Source organism: Panulirus ornatus, chromosome 73 (assembly GCF_036320965.1).
Source record: "Panulirus ornatus isolate Po-2019 chromosome 73, ASM3632096v1, whole genome shotgun sequence".
Lineage (NCBI taxonomy): Eukaryota > Metazoa > Arthropoda > Malacostraca > Decapoda > Palinuridae > Panulirus > Panulirus ornatus.
The window spans coordinates 15,951,554-15,974,422 of record NC_092296.1 but is presented as its reverse complement, the minus strand read 5'-3'; the positions used below and the strand labels follow the sequence as shown (position 1 = coordinate 15,974,422).

The window sequence follows — 22,869 nt, the reverse complement described above, 5'->3', positions numbered from 1 at the left end:
TAACTAAATGTGAAAATCAAAAGTAAACTTCTGCAACAGAATCATCAATGCCAACAATATCAGAACCAAAGTTGACTACCAACAAATATGTAAACAAACGAGTTTCCTTTTCCCTGAGTGATTAAACATGTCACCAGATAGATGAGACACATTTGCAAAGATGTAGAAATAAGTTTTTTTCATACATACTCGCCATTCCTCACGTTAGAAAGGTAGCGTTAAGAACAGAGAACTTAGCCTTAAAGGGAATATCCTCACTTGGCCCCCTTCTCTGTTCCTTGTTTTGGAAAATCAAGGATTTCCAGAAAAAAAAAGTTTCTTTTCCTAATTGTTTAGTCTATAACCATGTTCAACCTTTCTAAACTTCAGTTCATTCACTTTTACCTTCCAAAAAATAAAGCCAAAGTGTATCATCACTGTTTTATGAGTAGAACAATGCAACACTTACAGAACTAATCTTTATCTTCCATCTTCCCAGGTCATTTGACTGTTGCAATGATGCAAAAGTATTTATAAGTGAATTACTTTATAAAGACCTTCACGCTATCACAGTATTAACAACTATATTTTCAGCTGGTTGAATACAACTTCCACATGACTTCAATAGCCTAAGAGCTTTTTCCAATACAAATGATTTGTACATGCTGTACAGAAGCCTATAAGGTCTTTTACTGTCATTCCTTAATCAATCTGGAAGATATGCCTAACCAATTTCCTAAACTTTGCTGAAACAAATATATCGTGTCACTTATGGGGCTTATCATTTAGTTGCTGTCAACACTTATCGTCTACTTTCCTATCACTTTCACAGCAATATCTACTTTTGCCCCTTAATCCTCTACAAGTCAAGGATCCTGTATTTCAAAACCTTTGTTTTCCTCTTTCTATTTCTGCCCTATAATTTTAATACTAAAAGGAAAGAACTAGTATTGTAGTTAAACTAACAAATATTACTAGTAATAAGGACAACATATTTTTTTTTTTTTTTTTTTTCTCCAAAAGAAGGAACAGAGAAGGGGGCCAGGTGAGGTTATTCCCTCAAAGGCCCAGTCCTCTGTTCTTAATGCTACCTCGCTAATGCGGGAAATGGCGAATAGTATGAAAAAAAAAAAAAAATATTCAAAGCTCATCAGACAAATCTTAGAACAAAGAAACACAGTTTGACAGACAGCTACCACTGTACACTATCAATTTCTTTTGAATTGTTTGATAATGGCAATACCCATTGTAATACAGTAACACTGTATCATAAACTAATATTCACTATCATTCAAGGAAATGCCTTGTGACCTTCACATAAATCTCACCATCAACCCTAAATCAACAGAGCCTTCTTGATTTGCATATACGTCATCATGATACTCTCAGCAATAATTCTTATCAAATCCACTTTCTTCTTGCATGAGTTGATGTACAATGCAAAGTATGACCACAAAATAGCATCCTATGTAAACCAACCTTTCCATTCTATGACAAAAATATTCATTTCGATTACGTCTTGTTCACTCAACACCAATAAAAGCAAAGAATTCAGCCATCAACAGTTCTGGATGATAAATGATATTTGAAGCATGAGGTGAAAACTCACATACAACAGCTACTGTACTTAAATCTCATCACACTAAAATTCAATCACAAATTTGTCCCATATTTCAAAGTGCTGAAATAACTGTGCTGTGATGTACTGCAATTAACCTGCCTCATGACATTCTAATGATTAAATATTTACAAATGTGCCACTACTTCAATTGATGATGGAGACGCATTTTCAGAAGTGCTTACAGTACACAATTCTACTGTATTAACCGTACAATTAAATCAACTCAGAATTTCATTTCACACTTAGTTTTTGTTCAAAAACATTGATATGATTAAGGAGTTGAAAATGCTAACAGATTAAACTTTCAGTATTTTGTAGATAAATCAAAATAGGAGTAAAGGATACCAATGCCAGTGTAATACTCTGAAGATGAAAAACCTCTAAGCTGGCAAATGACTGCTTCATTTTTCTTTTGATTCCTCTGAGAGAAATAAAAAGATATGAGTACCGTACTTCAACACTTGAGAAGAATTACCAGTAACAAATTCTTTAAAATTTCCTTTATTATAATATTTGTCGAACTTAAACATGAATTTCTTTTTAAGTGGAACACCATTATTCCGCTGGGACAGCACCACAAAAGTGGCAAACATTTAAACCATGTCTCAACAAAAGCATCTGCTCTATATAAAAGGGCAAACTACAGTAATTAAGACATAGAAACAAATAAATACACAAAAAGGAGTGGTGAGAAAATACAAATTTAACAATCGTATTAGTGTGAATAATAAAGGAAGACTTGATATAATCTTCAAGTTCCTCAATCAATATGACAAGATCAGCAGCATACAATTCTTGGAAAGAAGCAAAGAAAAGAACTGCACATCATTGCAAGCAATTACACAAGAATCTTCTAAAAGAGTGTAAAGACATACTTTTATAGTATCAGGGTTGTGGACAAAAGGAGTGAGCTGCGTGGTGAAATTGTGAACGCAGGCAGTAACTACAGGGTTTAAAAAGCTGTATGACAGAGAAAGTTTAAGAGAAGTGGCCCACAGAACTCCCTCGCCAAATCCCACAAATAGTTAAGTATATATTTATTTATTTACTTATTTTGCTTTGTTGCTGTCTCCCACATTTGCGAGGTAGCGCAAGGAAACAGACGAAAGAAAATGGCCCAACCCACCCCCATACACATGTATATACATACACGTCCACACACGCAAATATACATACCTATACATCTCAATGTACACATATATATATACACACAGACATATACATATATAATACACATGTACATAATTCATACTGTCTGCCGTTATTCATTCCCATTGCCACAAATGGAATAACATCCCCCTACCCCCTCATGTGTGCAAGGTAGCGCTAGGAAAAGACAACAAAGGCCCCATTTGTTCACACTCAGTCTCCAGCTGTCATGTAATAATGCCCGAAACCACAGCTCCCTTTCCACATCCAGGCCCCACAGAACTTTCCATGGTTTACCCCAGACGCTTCATATGCCCTGATTCAATCCATTCACAGCACGTTGACCCCGGTATACCACATCGATCCAATTCACTCTATTCCTTGCCCTCCTTTCACCCTCCTGCATGTTCAGGCCCCGATCACTTAAAATCTTTTTCACTCCATCTTTCCACCTCCAATTTGGTCTCCCACTTCTCCTTGTTCCCTCCACTTCCGACACATATATCCTCTTGGTCAATCTTTCCTCACTCATTCTCTCCATGTGACGAAAACATTTCAAAACACCCACTTCTGCTCTCTCCACCACGCTCTTTTTATTTCCACACATCTCTCTTACCCTTACATTACTTACTCGATCAAACCACCTCACATCACATATTGTCCTCAAACATCTCATTTCCAGCACATCCACCCTCCTGTGCACAACTCTATCCATAGCCCACGCCTCGCAACCATACAACATTGTTGGAACCACTATTCCTTCAAACATACCCAGTTTTGCTTTCCGAGATAATGTTCTCGACTTCCAAACATTCTTCAAGGCTCCCAGGATTTTCGCCCCCTCCCCCACCCTATGATTCACTTCCGCTTCCATGGTTCCATCCACTGCCAAATCCACTCCCAGATATCTAAAACACTTTACTTCCTCCGGTTTTTCTCAATTCAAACTTACCTCCCAATTGACTTGACCCTCAACCCTACTGTACCTAATAACCTTACTCTTATTCACATTTACTCTTAACTTTCTTCTTTCACACACTTTACCAAACTCAGTCACCAGCTTCTGCAGTTTCTCACATGAATCAGCCACCAGCGCTGTATCATCAGCGAACAACAACTGACTCACTTCCCAAGCTCTCTCATCCCCAACAGACTTCATACTTGCCCCTCTTTCCAAAACTCTTGCATTCACCTCCCTAACAACCCCATCCATAAACAAATTAAACAACCATGGAGACATCACACACCCCTGCCGCAAACCTACATTCACTGAGAACCAATCACTTTCCTCTCTTCCTACACGAACACATGCCTTACATCCTCGATAAAAACTTTTCATTGCTTCTAACAACTTGCCACCCACACCATATATTCTTAATACCTTCCACAGAGCATCTCTATCAACTCTATCATATGCCTTCTCCAGATCCATAAATGCTACATACAAATCCATTTGCTTTTCTAAGTATTTCTCACATACATTCTTCAAAGCAAACACCTGATCCACACATCCTCTACCACTTCTGAAACCACACTGCTCTTCCTCAATCTGATGCTCTGTACATGCCTTCACCCTCTCAATCAATACCCTCCCATATAATTTCCCAGGAATACTCAACAAACTTATACCTCTGTAATTAGAGCACTCAATCTTAACCCCTTTGCCTTTGTACAATGGCACTATGCAAGCATTCCACCAATCCTCACGCACCTCACCATGAATCATACATACATTAAATAACCTTACCAACTAGTCAACAACACAGTCACCCCCTTTTTTAATAAATTCCACTGCAATACCATCCAAACCTGCTGCCTTGCTGGCTTTCATTTTCCGCAAAGCTTTTACTACCTCTTCTCTCTTTACCAAATCATTTTCCCTAACCCTCTCACTTTGCACACCACCTCAACCAAAACACCCTATATCTGCCACTCTATCATCAAACACATTCAACAAATCTTCAAAATACTCACTCCATCTCCTTCTCACATCACCACTACTTGTTATCACCTCCCCATTTGCGCCCTTCACTAAAGTTCCCATTTGCTCCCTTGTCTTACGCACTTTATTTACCTCCTTCCAGAACATCTTTTTATTCTCCCTAAAATTTAATGATACTCTCATTTGCCCTCTTTTTCACCTCTTGCACCTTTCTCTTGACCTCCTGTCTCTTTCTTTTATACATCTCCCACTCATTTGCATTTTTTCCCTGCAAAAATCATCCAAATGCCTCTCTCTTCTCTTTCACTAATAATCTTACTTCTCCATCCTACCACTCACTACCCTTTCTAATCAACCCACCTCCCATGCTTCTCATGCCACAAGCATCTTTTGCGCAAGCCATCACTGCTTCCCTAAATACATCCCATTCCTCCCCCACTCCCCTTACCTCCTTTGTAAGTTAAGCAGTTGAGGGAATAATTGGTATACATGGGGTGTTCAGTGTTGTAAATGGAAATGGTGAAGAGCTTGTAGATTTATGTGCTGAAAAAGGACTGGTGATTGGGAATACCTGGTTTAAAAAGAGAGATATACATAAGTATACGTATGTAAGTAGATGGCCAGAAGGAGATGTAAGGAGATGGCCAGAAAGCGTTATTGGATTACGTGTTAAATGACAGGCGCGCGAAAGAGAGACTTTTGGATGTTAATGTGCTGAGAGGTGCAACTGGAGGGATGTCTGATCATTATCTTGTGGAGGCTAAGGTGAAGATTTGTATGGGTTTTCAGAAAAGAAGAGTGAATGTTGGGGTGAAGAGGGTGGTGAGAGTAAGTGAGCTTGGGAATGAGACTTGTGTGAGGAAGTACCAGGAGAGACTGAGTACAGAATGGAAAAAGGTGAGAACAATGGAAGTAAGGGGAGTGGGGGAGGAATGGGATGTATTTAGGGAAGCAGTGATGGATTGCGCAAAAGATGCTTGTGGCATGAGAAGAGTGGGAGGTGGGTTGATTAGAAAGGGTAGTGAGTGGTGGGATGAAGAAGTAAGATTATTAGTGAAAGAGAAGAGAGAGGCATTTGGACGATTTTTGCAGGGAAAAAATGAAATTGAGTGGGAGATGTATAAAAGAAAGAGACAGGAGGTCAAGAGAAAGGTGCAAGAGGTGAAAAAGAGGGCAAATGAGAGTTGGGGTGAGAGAGTATCATTAAATTTTAGGGAGAATAAAAAGATGTTTTGGAAGGAGGTAAATAAAGTGCATAAGACAAGGGAGCAAATGGGAACTTCAGTGAAGGGCGCAAATGGGGAGGTGATAACAAGTAGTGGTGATGTGAGAAGGAGATGGAGTGAGTATTTTGAAGGTTTGTTGAATGTGTTTGATGATAGAGTGGCAGATATAGGGTGTTTTGGTCGAGGTGGTGTGCAAAGTGAGAGTGTTAGGGAAAATGATTCGGTAAACAGAGAAGAGGTAGTGAAAGCTTTGCGGAAGATGAAAGCCAGCAAGGCAGCAGGTTTGGATGGTATTGCAGTGGAATTTATTAAAAAAGGGGGTGACTGTATTATTGACTGGTTGGTAAGGTTATTTAATGTATGTATGACTCATGGTGAGGTGCCTGAGGATTGGCGGAATGCGTGCATAGTGCCATTGTACAAAGGCAAAGGGGATAAGAGTGAATGCTCAAATTACAGAGGTATAAGTTTGTTGAGTATTCCTGGTAAATTATATGGGAGGGTATTGATTGAGAGGGTGAAGGCATGTACAGAGCATCAGATTGGGGAAGAGCAGTGTGGTTTCAGAAGTGGTAGAGGACGTGTGGATCAGGTGTTTGCTTTGAAGAATGTATGTGAGAAATACTTAGAAAAGCAAATGGATTTGTATGTAGCATTTATGGATCTGGAGAAGGCATATGATAGAGTTGATAGAGATGCTCTGTGGAAGGTATTAAGAATATATGGTGTGGGAGGCAAGTTGTTAGAGGCAGTGAAAAGTTTTTATCGTGGATGTAAGGCATGTGTACGTGTAGGAAGAGAGGAAAGTGATTGGTTCTCAGTGAATGTAGGTTTGCGGCAGGGGTGTGTGATGTCTCCATGGTTGTTTAATTTGTTTATGGATGGGGTTGTTAGGGAGGTGAATGCAAGAGTTTTGGAAAGAAGGGCAAGTATGAAGTCTGTTGGGGATGAGAGAGCTTGGGAAGTGAGTCAGTTGTTGTTCGCTGATGATACAGCGCTGGTGGCTGATTCATGTGAGAAACTGCAGAAGCTGGTGACTGAGTTTGGTAAAGTGTGTGAAAGAAGAAAGTTAAGAGTAAATGTGAATAAGAGCAAGGTAATTAGGTACAGTAGGGTTGAGGGTCAAGTCAATTGGGAGGTAAGTTTGAATGGAGAAAAACTGGAGGAAGTAAAGTGTTTTAGATATCTGGGAGTGGATCTGGCAGCGGATGGAACCATGGAAGTGGAAGTGGATCATTGGGTGGGGGAGGGGGCGAAAATCCTGGGAGCCTTGAAGAATGTGTGGAAGTCGAGAACATTATCTCGGAAAGCAAAAATGGGTATGTTTGAAGGAATAGTGGTTCCAACAATGTTGTATGGTTGCGAGGCGTGGGCTATGGATAGAGTTGTGCCCAGGAGGATGGATGTGCTGGAAATGAGATGTTTGAGGACAATGTGTGGTGTGAGGTGGTTTGATCGAGTAAGTAATGTAAGGGTAAGAGAGATGTGTGGAAATAAAAAGAGCGTGGTTGAGAGAGCAGAAGAGGGTGTTTTGAAATGGTTTGGGCACATGGAGAGAATGAGTAAGGAAAGATTGACCAAGAGGATATATGTGTCGGAGGTGGAGGGAACGAGGAGAAGTGGGAGACCAAATTGGAGGTGGAAAGATGGAGTGAAAAAGATTTTGTGTGATCGGGGCCTGAACATGCAGGAGGGTGAAAGGAGGGCAAGGAATAGAGTGAATTGGATCGATGTGGTATACCGGGGTTGACGTGCTGTCAGTGGATTGAATCAGGGCATGTGAAGCGTCTGGGGTAAACCATGGAAAGCTGTGTAGGTATGTATATTTGCGTGTGTGGACGTATGTATATACATGTGTATGGGGGTGGGTTGGGCCATTTCTTTCGTCTGTTTCCTTGTGCTACCTTGCAAACGCAGGAGACAGCGACAAAGCAAAAAAAAAAAAAAAAAATATATATATCTGTTTCCTGTCCATTTGCATCTTGAAATATCCTCGAAACTACAGCAGGGACTACGTTTCAAAGCTCATCAAAGACATATTAAACATTCCCGAATTGTTCTGCACATTACTGTGTTTCATGTTTGGTGGTTTAAGGACAAACACTGCACACAATATAAATTAACCTTTCAATCTTGATAAACAAATTTGATGCCTGTCAACTCCTTTAAATGGTCTTCCTATTCCATTCCAAACATGGATAAAATTTGGAATCCATGCCTCACTGCCTGCATAATCTTTTACATAAGTTTCTATAAAGGCAGCAAACTCTCTCTTTTCAACATTCAATAAAAAGATATGAACATAAAGAATTTAGCATAAACACTTTCATACTTAATTCAATAAATGTCCAAAGAAATAAAAAGGTACTAAAAGCTTACATAAAAGGAAAATGAAATATAAGACAAAATATCAAATTAAATACAAAAAACACACATCATGTTTTACGGAATACACACAATCACCTAATTATAACATGGGCCACCATGTGCCAATTATGGCACCCAAAAATGGAATTTCTGAAAAGGGCCATGTCAAGCTTAGTCTTGGTGAATCCCTACATATACATAGGAAAAACTGACGGTGTTGGAACTTCAAAGAAATGGAAAAAAGCTATCAAAAGTTGCTATATAAGTAACATAACACATTCTAACATAACACATTCAACGTTACGCTAATGAACCAAGGCTCTCCTGTACCAAAGTAGCTTACCTGCTTAGGTAAGCAGGTAAAATGGATTTTCTATGTTATGAACTGCAGAACAAATAAATGTAAAGGTGGAACAGAAGACAGAGGAATGAGAAAATGACAAGATAAACGGTTCAAAAATAAAAAAAAGATGGGATAAACCCCTTGCTACGACTGATGGGAAGTTCTATAAAATATAATATAAATCTATCTATCATCTATACTTGATCACTGTTTCCCGTGTCATTGAGGAAGCGCCAGGAAACAGACGAAGAATGGCCTATTCACTCATATACACACATATATACATAAACGCCCATACACACACATATACATATCAACATTCACACATATACATACACATACACAGACATATGCATATAAACACATATACATATTCATACTTGCTTGCCTTCATCCATTCCTGGCACTACCCCATCCCACAGGAAACAGCATTGCTACCCCCTGCTTCAGCAAGGTAGTGCCAGAAAAACAGACAAACATTTTCTCTTCTTTTTTGAAAACCTCTACAAATGTTCACCTTCGCCTCCACAAGACAGAGATCAGACATCCATCTAGCTGCCCCTCCCAGCACATTAACATCCAAAAGTCTCTCTTTTACACACCTAGCAATTAACATGTAATCCAATAATGCCCTATGACCACCTCTTCTACTATGACCATCTCTTCTACCCACATACACATACTAATGTATATCTGTTTTTAACCCAGGTATTCCCAATCACCAGTCATTTTTAGCACACTAATCAACAATCTCTTCACCATTTCCATTCACACCACTGGATACCCCATGTACATCAATTATACCCTCAACTGCCACATTACTCAACTTCGCATTTAAATCACCCATCACTAATACCCAGTTTCGTGCATCAAAGCTGCTGACACACTCACTCAGCTGCTCCCAAAACACTTGCCTCTCACGATCCTTCATCTCATGACCAGACGCATAAGCACCAATAATCACCCAGCTCTCTCCAGGAAACCGACAAAGAATGGCCCATCCACTCTTATACACATACATGTACATAAATGCCCATACATGCACATACACATAAACATATATATATACACAAACACAGACATATAAACATATTCATATTTGCTTGGTCTCTAGCTGTCATGTGTAATGCACCCAAACTACAGCTCCCTATACACATCCAGGCCCCATAGACCTTTCCATGGTTTACCTCAGACGTTTCACATGCCCTGGCTCAGTCCATTGACAGAATGTCAACCACAGTATAACACATCGTTCCAATTCACACTATTCCTTGCATACCTCTCACCCCCTGTATATTCAGGACCCGATTGCTCAAAATCATTTCAATCCATCCTTCCACCTCCAATTAGGTCTCCTGCTTGTTATTCCCTCCATCTCTGACACATATATTCTCTTTGTCAACCTTTCCTCACTCATTCTCTCCATATATCCAAACCATTTCAACACACCATCTTTTGCTCTCTCAACCGCACTCTTATTTCCACACATCTCTTATCCTTTCATTATTTACTCGATCAAACCACCTCACACCACATACTTTCCCCAAACATTTAATTTCCAAGACATCCACCCTCCTCCATACAACCATATCTATAGCCCATGCCTCACAACCATACAATATTGTTCGAACTACTATTCCTTCAAACATACCCATTTTTGCTCACCAAGATAACGTTCTCTCCTTCCACACGTTCTTCATCGCTTCCAGAACCTTCGACTCCACCCTGTGACTCACTTCCCCTTCCATGGTTCCACTCGCTGCTAAGTCTACTCCCAGATATTCAAAACATTTCACTTCCTCCAATTCTTCTCCATTCAAACATACATCCCAATTAACTTGTCTCTCAACCCTTCGGAACCTAATCTAATAACCTTGCTCTTACTCACATTTACTCTCAACTTTCTCCTTTCACACTTTTTCAAACTCAGTCATCAACTTCTGCAGTTTCTCACTCAAATCAGTCATCAGTGTTGTATCATAGGCAAACAACAACTGACTCACTTCCCAGGCCCTCTCATCCCCAACAGTCTGGATACTCGCCCCTCTCTCCATAACTCTTGCATTTAACTTCCTAACCACCCCATTCATAAACAAATTAAACAACTATGGTGACATCACCCACCCCTTGCCGCTTACCGATCTTCACTAGGAACCATTCACTCTCCTCTCTTCCTACTCGTACACGTGCTTTACATTCTTGAATGCTTATCCTTAACGCCACACCTCAGCATAAATCCAAGTTGCAGTGCTTCTCCTCTGATCTGTCAAATATTTTAAGGTTGTGGCCTGTGACCTAACATGGTCATTGCTACTTGACCAATCCAGTATATTCTGTGGAGTTCCTAAATCATGTCGTACAGACTATTAGAAAGAAAATTCACAAGTGTATTTGAAATATGGCAATAAAGATATAAGAAAACAAGTGGTCAGATGCAGAGAAAATTCAGCACAGGTTTAAGCTAAAAAATATGCCTAGATTATGAGAATATCTCACAATGACTCCATCAAATTTTTTTACCACAACTATAAACACTCAAATTCCATTCTAAATTCAACTATAATAACTCAGATTCCATTCTACAACTATCATTACTTAGATTCCATTTAAGAACTATATTCACTCAGATTCCATTCTCTAATGCACAAAAGAGAGAGAAATACAATCTATTCAAAAAAAATCCTGTACACACAGTACCCAACTGATACACAAACATCATTCCCAACAAGGAATGAAGTCTACATCATATCACACAAACATTCGAAAGAGGCCACAGATAAAAATATGAGAAAACAATCCACATGCCTAGTGCCCAAAACTATTTCATTGCCCCCAAATATCAGAAAAATTATAAGCCATCCTATAGAGATGTTCAGCAGCTTACTAAAGAAAGAACAAAAAATGTTTGTTTTCCACTCTACCTCTTAACCTTCATCTAGGGCCCATCTTCCCTGCTGCTTTCCTGATCAGTCAAGCTGTTTGAGGCTGTAGCTTACAGGGTTTTGTGCTCTCCACAACCTGGCAAATGAGGTATACTTTTTAGAAGGGTACTTGTCAGTGACTGTTATTTTCTTTCTCAAAATATTCTAAACTTTATGATGAAAATATAATTAATCTTTAGATATCCATAGAAGAAATGGGGAGTACTGTACTACATTTACTTATAATAAGTAAAGAAAAATAAATTGTTTTCTACTTCCCATTACACATCATATACCACCATAGCTTATGCCTAGCTCCCAGCATTGTGCAAGAACTATCTTTACAAATCACATACAATATTCATAACTACTGGCATAAAAATCACTTTTAATGTTACAAACCTAAAAAAATATGCAGTGACCTACAGCAACAAATGCAAATCAATATTCTTAAAAAGAACATTTATAAGAAAAATGTACAGAAAATCTGTATGTAAATAAAATCATATAATCTAACGTTTCTTTAATAAATAGATTGTTCCTGGACAATCACAAAGCAAGTGATTACACTGAATGTGAAAAATCCTCAATGAGTCTGTATCAGCAATTGATAAAAAGGATTTTAGTCTCACTGAGGAACTCTATGTGCATAGCCTTGAAGCTCATGGACTGCTGTAAAAGGAGACCTGGTGTTGTAAGTTATACCATATCTAATCAAACTGCTCAAAAAAAATGGATCAGTCAAAGGCAGAACTGTGGGTGTAAATGACAGCTCCCTATATTTGTGAAGGGATAGGCACAATATCAAACTTTTTATCATTACTAAAACAGCACTCACAAACACACGAGCACTGATAACAAGTCATCTCTGGTGATATGAATAATATATAAGGTAGGTAAGCATAAGGTAAGGTTAAAAATTCATTCATCTTCACTTCCCCTCAGAAAAATGCATCATTCCTTATCTTATGCATAACCTATACGAATATCATTATCACAATCACATAACCTTGATACCTATTTCTTCTAAGGGACTCTTGCCGCTCCAAGGTTGCACTACTTCTAGTAGCAGGGAAATGACGAAATACTTTGGTGTAAGAGGTTCTTCAACGAGACTCTACCCACCTCATCAACAAACAATGATTCACCTTTGCTGAAGACGATGCTTCACCCAAGGAATAACCACACACCAGGAAAGTCTGGTAACGTTTTACAAGAATATACCATAATGCACAACATGCAACATCTTCAAAGAAATATCAATTAGATCAGATTTGATCTCTCTCTTTCCCAATTACCCAGAATTAACAATGTAAGCAATTCATCAAAATCTTGGAAAACAGTTCATTCCAATGCTGTTTCAATTACATAATGAGTCTTTATGTCACTAAAAGGTTCATCATGACCCTTTGAACACATATATGCACATTTTTTTTGTTTGTCCTATTCACGTATCTACATTCCAGCAAACTCTTTTACTTCCATTAGCAGACTTTGACACCTTAACTCGACAACCAAAATTCTGTGAAAAATCTTACTTCAATGGTTATATGCAGCAATAACTCAAATCATTCTTTTTTTTTTTTTTTGCTTTGTCGCTGTCTCCCGCGTTTGCAAGGTAGCGCAAGGAAACAGACAAAAGAAATGGCCCAACCCACCCCCATACACATGTATATACATACACGTCCACCACTTCAAAACACCCTCTTCTGCTCTCTCAACCACGCTCTTCTTATTTCCACACATCTCTCTTACCCTTACGTTACTCACTCGATCAAACCACCTCACACCACACATTGTCCTCAAACATCTCATTTCCAGCACATCCACCCTCCTGCGCACAACTCTATCCATAGCCCACGCCTCGCAACCATACAACATTGTTGGAACCACTATTCCTTCAAACATACCCATTTTTGCTTTCCGAGATAATGTTCTCGACTTCCACACATTCTTCAAGGCCCCCAGAATTTTCGCCCCCTCCCCCACCCTATGATCCACTTCCGCTTCCATGGTTCCATCCGCTGCCAGATCCACTCCCAGATATCTAAAACACTTCACTTCCTCCAGTTTTTCTCCATTCAAACTCACCTCCCAATTGACTTGACCCTCAACCCTACTGTACCTAATAACCTTACTCTTATTCACATTTACTCTTAACTTTCTTCTTCCACACACTTTACTAAACTCAGTCACCAGCTTCTGCAGTTTCTCACATGAATCAGCCACCAGCGCTGTATCATAAGCGAACAACCATGAGTCATACATACATTAAATAACCTTACCAACCAGTCAATAATACAGTCACCCCCTTTTTTAATAAATTCCACTGCAATACCATCCAAACCTGCTGCCTTGCCGGCTTTCATCTTCCGCAAAGCTTTTACTATCTCTTCTCTGATTACCAAATCATTTTCCCTAACCCTCTCACTTTGCACACCACCTCGACCAAAAACCAAAATCATCTATCTTCAATAAAAAATTCAATAAAATCTAGATATAAACTAGCTTATCTACATTATCTGACTATACCACAGTTACCTTTTCAAAAAGCAGTGTCATATAATTTCATACTTTAAATGCAGTATACAGATCATGGAGTAGATACTGTTTCCTTTCATCATTATGGCTCTTTCGTAACATCAGTTATTATACTATTCAGTGACATCACAATAATAATTTTTAGTATTAAATTTTCAATGTTTTGGGTTTAGAGTAAACCACCAAAGCAGTTCTTTCATCAGCAATTTAATGCATCGACTAATTAATTGCCGGGGTATAATGCTGCTCGACCATGTTCCAAAGTTTCATAAATAATAATGACAATAATTAATAAAAATCAATGCATGTGTGACATGCTTTGTCAACAACGATAATAAATTCACATATTAACTTACAAAATATCAAATACCAGTTTCTTCAGAAAACATTCTCCTGTATGTCAATATGGCAAAGACAGAATTATTTTAAATACTCTCAAGAAACTCTCATATTTATTTTCATTCTATCACATCCGCTCAATAATGAATTAAACAATAAACAATTATGTTTAAGACTGATATTACAGATACAAATAACTGTAACTAGAGTTACTTAATATAACAATATTCAAATATTCAAACAAAGCCTACAACATCAACAACCAATATTCTGGTCATCCCACAACATAAGTATGTAGTGTTCCCCGTGATGTGAGCCTTAGGGTTGACATATATGGAAATACAACACTGAGGGCCACAACCTGGCCACAGATATGATCAATTATGAGTAAATTCCTCACAAGCCACTCCAAAGCCGAGCCTCATACTAACTCACAGAGCCCAACTTGCTTTGCAAATGAGTAACATCTCTCATAAACCATCACCCCCTAGGCCAGACCTTCCCACCTATGGGGTCTGGACCATCATGAGTAGTTCAGACTGAGTCCATCACAACTTCTGACACAACACGTCCCCTCCCCCCCACAGTCAAGTTTTGCAGGGGGGTGGTGGTGGTAAGGAGGCGATCTCTCACTCACTCATTACTCCTCTCTATATATCCCACCAATGACTGAAACTCACTACCTCATAAATGGCCGACGTTACTCACCTAACTCAAAAACTTGATTTGGGCGGTTTAAATCCTCTCTGGGTGGAAGAGTCCCGTCAAAATACACGGTAATTTCTCACTCACACCGCAACCAAACACACCGAACACAACACTCACACTCCTAACCTGTGCTGGGGAGCAGCTGATTGGCTGGCCGGCGGCCCGCCCGACCTCCTCATTGGTCAACAAAAATACACATAAACAAAACCCTCCGTGACAGAAAATGGGTGCGAGTCCGTAAGAGAAAACGGTCGATTTTAGCACAACAATATGGTGGACTATCATAAATCTTCTGACCCATTGTTCTCGTCGAACTAGAAAAATTATTTGAGCAATTGTACACATCGCTGCAAGCTAAATGATGAGAGGGGAAGATATTAATGTTAAAAAACCTACCAAATTAATAAGTATAAATGAATTATGATAGTATCGGCACGGACATACCGAGAAAGTAATGATGATACATTATGATACAGCTACAAAAGCAACTGGGAAAAATATATGTGGCAACTGAAATCAATTACTTTGTCATATACAACTATAATATCCTTTTAAAAAAGATGAACAGAAATAGAGGTATCATACCTTACATTTTGACCGTGCATGCTCAAATTCTCCCACATATTTACCGTCCAAGGTAAAGAAAAATATAATGATAAGAGTCTGGGACAATTAAATATGGTAATTAACGATGATTTATCTCGCCGTTTGAGGTTCATTCTAGGTGAAATGACACTGAGGTAAGGCAACGACAAATACAAATGCTGATGCTTACTCTGATGCACAACTCCACAACTTTCGAACGAAAACTGGACCACTGCTCACCCAGCAGCACATCTAGTTACGACATTTTAATTCCTCAAATAGAAAAAAAAAAAAGGTCCCTGTGCATTCCTGGTCGTCAGATGACATCACATCAGTGAAGCTCCATTCCCTGGTATGTGGAAAAACGCTAGAGTATCTATATGAAATAATTACTCTGAAAACAGTACAGGTGTTACCGGACTAGACGTTCTCCAGGTTATGCTGTCAGTGAAAAGTCCGCTTCAGCGAGGCTGTATCACTGGGATTACAGTCTAGTTAAAGAACTTCTCTCTCCAAAGGTGTCAAAATTTCCCTGCTATCAGAAGTAGCGCATCCCTTGCATAATATTCTCCTTTAAATCTAATGAAGAATATGACGATGGATGACAACCTAGTACCAATATCATGTGATCTTAAGATAGAATTCTTTGAAACAAAATGACTAAGGGACATCTTACCCTCTAAGGTAATCTGCTGCACGTGAGTTCCATCTCATTCATGTATCTCCCCTGACGATGCGATCATTACAAGAAAGTGCACTTGGGAACTTGTTTCACTTTCTTTATGGCTATCAGTATATATATATATATATATATATATATATATATATATATATATATATATATATATATATTATATATATATATATATATATATATATATATATATATATATAATTTTCCAAAAGAAGGAACAGAGAAGGGGACCAAGTGAGGATATTCCTCTAACGCCCAGTCCTCTGTTCTTAACGCAACCTCACTAACGCGGAAAATGGCGATTAGTATGAAAGATATATATAAATATATATATATATATATATATATATATATATATATATATATATATTGCTTTGTCGCTATCTCCCGCGTTAGCGAAGTAGCGCAAGGAAACAGACGAAAGAAATGGCCAAACCCACCCACAAGCACATGTATATGCATACACCTCCACACACACAAATATACATACCTATACATCTCAACGTATACATATATATATATATATATATATATATATATATATATATATATATATATATATATATATATATATATATATATATATATTTTTTTTTTTTTTTTTTTTTGCTTTGTCGCTGTCTCCCTTGTTTGCGAGGTAGCGCAAGGAAACAGACGAAAGAAATGGCCCAACCCACCCCCATACACATGTATATACATACGTCCACACACGCAAATATACATACCTACACAGCTTTCCATGGTTTACCCCAGACGCTTCACATGCCCCGATTCAATCCACTGACAGCACGTCAACCCCGGTATACCACATCGCTCCAATTCACTCTATTCCTTGCCCTCCTTTCACCCTCCTGCATGTTCAGGCCCCGATCACACAAAATCTTTTTCACTCCATCTTTCCACCTCCAATTTGGTCTCCATCTTCTCCTCGTTCCCTACACCTCCGACACATATATCCTCTTGGTCAATCTTTCCTCACTCATTCTCTCCATGTGCCCAAACCATTTCAAAACACCCTCTTCTGCTCTCTCAACCACGCTCTTTTTATTTCCACACATCTCTCTTACCCTTACGTTACTTACTCGATCAAACCACCTCACACCACACATTGTCCTCAAACATCTCATTTCCAGCACATCCATCCTCCTGCGCACAACTCTATCCATAGCCCACGCCTCGCAACCATACAACATTGTTGGAACCACTTTTCCTTCAAACATACCCATTTTTGCTTTCCGAGATAATGTTCTCGACTTCCACACATTCTTCAAGGCTCCCAGAATTTTCGCCCCCTCCCCCACCCTATGATCCACTTCCGCTTCCATGGTTCCATCCGCTGCCAGATCCACTCCCAGATATCTAAAACACTTCACTTCCAGTTTTTCTCCATTCAAACTCACCTCCCAATTGACTTGACCCTCAACCCTACTGTACCTAATAACCTTGCTCTTATTCACATTTACTCTTAACTTTCTTCTTTCACACACTTTACCAAACTCAGTCACCAGCTTCTGCAGTTTCTCACATGAATCAGCCACCAGCGCTGTATCATCAGCGAACAACAACTGACTCACTTCCCAAGCTCTCTCATCCCCAACAGACTTCATACTTGCCCCTCTTTCCAGTGCTGCTCCTTAAATGCTGGCAGAGGGGCAACTCTATCACAGTGTTTCCAGAGGCTCCAACATACTGATTCAACCCAATGTTCTCACGCTCAGAGTGGGGTGCCTAAATGTGTGTGGATGTAACCAAGATGTGAAGACCCTTACTGGAAAAACAATCACTCTTGAAGTAGAACCTTCAGACACAATTGAAAATGTGAAGGAAAATAGTGAAATTGGAGAAAAATGTAGCTTAGACATTGAAGCTTATTGATACAGTGGTTAAATTGATGAGAACTGCTATTGACGTTTGTGTAAATAAATTGTGCATTTCCTTTTTTCCATAGCCAGAGGTTGAACCATTGTGTGACATTCGTTTTTTTCATTCATTTCAAGCTAGAAGTTTCAGTTTTCTAGATTGTTTCTTGCATTTTTCATATGTATATATATGTATGTGTGTGTGTGTGTATAGGTGCGTGTGTATGTGTATGTGTGTGTATGTGTATATGTATATATATATGTATATTATCCCTGGGGATAGGGGTGAAAGAATACTTCCCACGTATTCCTCGCGTGTCGTAGAAAGCGACTAGAGGGGACGGGAGCGGGGGGCCAGAAATCCTCCCCTCCTTGTATTTTTTTAACTTTCTAAAATGGGAAACAGAAGAAGGAGTCACGCGGGGAGTGCTCATCCTCCTCGAAGGCTCAGAGTGGGGTGCCTAAATGTGTGTGGATGTAACCAAGATGTGAAAAAAGGAGAGATAGGTAGTATGTTTGAGGAAAGGAACCTGGATGTTTTGGCTCTGAGTGAAACGAAGCTCAAGGGTAAAGGGGAAGAGTGGTTTGGGAATGTCTGGGGAGTAAAGTCAGGGGTTAGTGAGAGGACAAGAGCAAGGGAAGGAGTAGCAATACTCCTGAAACAGGAGTTGTGGGAGTATGTGATAGAGTGTAAGAAAGTAAATTCTCGATTAATATGGGTAAAACTGAAAGTTGATGGAGAGAGGTGGGTGATTATTGGTGCATATGCACCTGGGCATGAGAAGAAAGATCAAGAGAGGCAAGTGTTTTGGGAGCAGCTGAATGAGCGTGTTAGTGGTTTTGATGCACGAGACCGGGTTATAGTGATGGGTGATTTGAATGTAAAGGTGAGTAATGTGGCAGTTGAGGGAATAATTGGTATACATGGGGTGTTCAGTGTTGTAAATGGAAATGGTGAAGAGCTTGTAGATTTATGTACTGAAAAAGGACTGATGATTGGGAATACCTGGTTTAAAAAGCGAGATATACATAAGTATACTTATGTAAGTAGGAGAGATGGCCAGAGAGCGTTATTGGATTACGTGTTAATTGACAGGCGTGCGAAAGAGAGACTTTTGGATGTTAATGTGCTGAGAGGTGCAACTGGAGGGATGTCTGATCATTATCTTGTGGAGGCTAAGGTGAAGATTTGTATGGGTTTTCAGAAAAGAAGAGTGAATGTTGGGGTGAAGAGGGTGGTGAGAGTAAGTGAGCTTGAGAAGGAGACCTGTGTGAGGAAGTACCAGGAGAGACTGAGTACAGAATGGAAAAAGGTGAGAACAATGGAAGTAAGGGGAGTGGGGGAGGAATGGGATGTATTTAGGGAATTAGTGATGGATTGCGCAAAAGATGCTTGTGGCATGAGAAGAGTGGGAGGTGGGTTGATTAGAAAGGGTAGTGAGTGGTGGGATAAAGAAGTAAGAGTATTAGTGAAAGAGAAGAGAGAGGCATTTGGACGATTTTTGCAGGGAAAAAATGCAATTGAGTGGGAGATGTATAAAAGAAAGAGACAAGAGGTCAAGAGAAAGGTGCAAGAGGTGAAAAAAAGGGCAAATGAGAGTTGGGGTGAGAGAGTATCATTAAATTTTAGGGAGAATAAAAAGATGTTCTGGAGGGAGGTAAATAAATTGCGTAAGACAAGGGAGCAAATGGGAACTTCAGTGAAGGGCGCAAATGGGGAGGTGATAACAAGTAGTGGTGATGTGAGAAGGAGATGGAGTGAGTATTTTGAAGGTTTGTTGAATGTGTTTGATGATAGAGTGGCAGATATAGGGTGTTTTGGTCGAGGTGGTGTGCAAAGTGAAAGGGTTAGGGAAAATGATTTGGTAAACAGAGAAGAGGTAGTGAAAGCTTTGCGGAAGATGAAAGCCGGCAAGGCAGCAGGTTTGGATGGTATTGCAGTGGAATTTATTAAAAAAGGGGGTGACTGTATTGTTGACTGGTTGGTAAGGTTATTTAATGTATGTATGACTCATGGTGAGGTGCCTGAGGATTGGCGGAATGCGTGCATAGTGCCATTGTACAAAGGCAAAGGGGATAAGAGTGAGTGCTCAAATTACAGAGGTATAAGTTTGTTGAGTATTCCTGGTAAATTATATGGGAGGGTATTGATTGAGAGGGTCAAGGCATGTACAGAGCATCAGATTGGGGAAGAGCAGTGTGGTTTCAGAAGTGGTAGAGGATGTGTGGATCAGGTGTTTGCTTTGAAGAATGTATGTGAGAAATACTTAGAAAAGCAAATGGATTTGTATGTAGCATTTATGGATCTGGAGAAGGCATATGATAGAGTTGATAGAGATGCTCTATGGAAGGTATTAAGAATATATGGTGTGGGAGGAAAGTTGTTAGAAGCAGTGAAAAGTTTTTATCGAGGATGTAAGGCATGTGTACGTGTAGGAAGAGAGGAAAGTGATTGGTTCTCAGTGAATGTAGGTTTGCGGCAGGGGTGTGTGATGTCTCCATGGTTGTTTAAATTGTTTATGGATGGGGTTGTTAGGGAGGTAAATGCAAGAGTTTTGGAAAGAGGGGCAAGTATGAAGTCTTTTGGGGATGAGAGAGCTTGGGAAGTGAGTCAGTTGTTGTTCGCTGATGATACAGCGCTGGTGGCTGATTCATGTGAGAAACTGCAGAAGCTGGTGACTGAGTTTGGTAAAGTGTGTGGAAGAAGAAAGTTAAGAGTAAATGTGAATAAGAGCAAGGTTATTAGGTACAGTAGGGTTGAGGGTCAAGTCAATTGGGAAGTGAGTTTGAATGGAGAAAAACTGGAGGAAGTGAAGTGTTTTAGATATCTGGGAGTGGATCTGGCAGCGGATGGAACCATGGAAGCGGAAGTGGATCATAGGGTGGGGGAGGGGGCGAAATTTCTGGGAGCCTTGAAGAATGTGTGGAAGTCGAGAACATTATCTCGGAAAGCAAAAATGGGTATGTTTGAAGGAATAGTGGTTCCAACAATGTTGTATGGTTGCGAGGCGTGGGCTATGGATAGAGTTGTGCGCAGGAGGGTGGATGTGCTGGAAATGAGATGTTTGAGGACAATGTGTGGTGTGAGGTGGTTTGATCGAGTGAGTAACGTAAGGGTAAGAGAGATGTGTGGAAATAAAAAGAGCGTGGTTGAGAGAGCAGAAGAGGGTGTTTTGAAGTGGTTTGGGCACATGGAGAGGATGAGTGAGGAAAGATTGACCAAGAGGATATATGCGTCGGAGGTGGAGGGAACAAGGAGAAGAGGGAGACCAAATTGGAGGTGGAAAGATGGAGTGAAAAAGATTTTGTGTGATCGGGGCCTGAACATGCAGGAGGGTGAAAGGAGGGCAAGGAATAGAGTGAATTGGAGCGATGTGGTATACCGGGGTTGACGTGCTGTCAGTGGATTGAATCAAGGTATGTGAAGCGTCTGGGGTAAGCCATGGAAAGCTGTGTAGGTATGTATATTTGCGTGTGTGGACGTATGTACATACATGTGTATGGGGGGGGGGGGGGGGGGTTGGGCCATTTCTTTCGTCTGTTTCCTTGCGCTACCTCACTTACGCGGGAGACAGCGACAAAGTATAAAAATATATATATATATATATATATATATATATATATATATATATATATATATATATATATATATATATCCTGGCTGTTGGAGGTTTGTATGTTCTATGAAGGTGCGCGTCCATATACCTTACCGCTGAACAGTTAGGTTCGGTAAAACGCTATCAGCTGGCTATGTGCGTCTGTTCGGAAACAACCAAGTATAGACCCCGTTGCTCACCATTGTGAGACGAAGGGTATTCGAGTACTCAGTATTTCGAATAGTTGTTTCCTATTATACAGTCCCATAGCCTAGCGGTTAGCATACCTGCCTCTTGCACAGGGGTCCCAGGTTCGATCCTGGCTGCTGGAGGTTTGTATGATATATATATATATACATATATATATATATATATATATATATATATATATATATATATATATATATATATCCCTGGGGATAGGGGAGAAAGAATACTTCCCACGTATTCCCTGCGTGTCGTAGAAGGCGACTAAAAGGGGAGGGAGAGTGGGGCTGGAAATCCTCCCATCTCTTTTTTTTTTTTTTTTGATTTTCCAAAAGAAGGAACAGAGAAGGGGGGCAGGTGAGGATATTCCATCAAATTCTTTTTCACTCCATTATTTCCACCTCCAATTTGGTCTCCCACTTCTCCTCGTTCCCTCCACCTCTGACACATATATCCTCTTGGTCAATCTTTCCTCACTCATTCTCTCCATGTGACCAAACCATTTCAAAACACCCTCTTCTGCTCTCTCAACCACACTCTATTTATTACCCCACATCTCTCTTACCCTATTATTACTTACTCGATCAAACCATCTCACACCACATATCGTCCTCAAACATCTCATTTCCAGCACATCCACCCTCCTCCGTACAACTCTATCCATAGCCCACGACTCGCAACCATATAACATTGTTGGAACCACTATTCCTTCAAACATACACAGTTTTGCTTTCCGAGATAATGTTCACGACTTCCACACATTCTTCAACGCTCCCAGAACTTTCGTCCCTC

General features: G+C 39.8%; 2 protein-coding genes across 4 annotated transcripts in view; both read right to left on the bottom strand.

Annotated features, from left to right (window-relative positions):
* LOC139748197 (uncharacterized) overlaps nucleotides 1-15,270 on the bottom strand; it is a 588,267-nt gene extending 572,997 nt beyond the window's left edge. For all 3 annotated transcript variants that reach the window (XM_071661016.1, XM_071661020.1, XM_071661021.1), the window contains exons 1-2: nucleotides 15,137-15,270; nucleotides 11,549-11,645 (exon numbers count right to left, since the gene is read on the bottom strand). The gene's annotated coding sequence lies outside the window, so the exon portion shown is untranslated. The remainder of the gene's footprint in view (nucleotides 1-11,548; nucleotides 11,646-15,136) is intronic.
* Nucleotides 1-22,869, bottom strand: part of LOC139748292 (ionotropic receptor 21a-like) — a 111,108-nt gene that overhangs the window by 49,335 nt on the left and 38,904 nt on the right. The gene's annotated exons all lie outside the window — the stretch shown is intronic.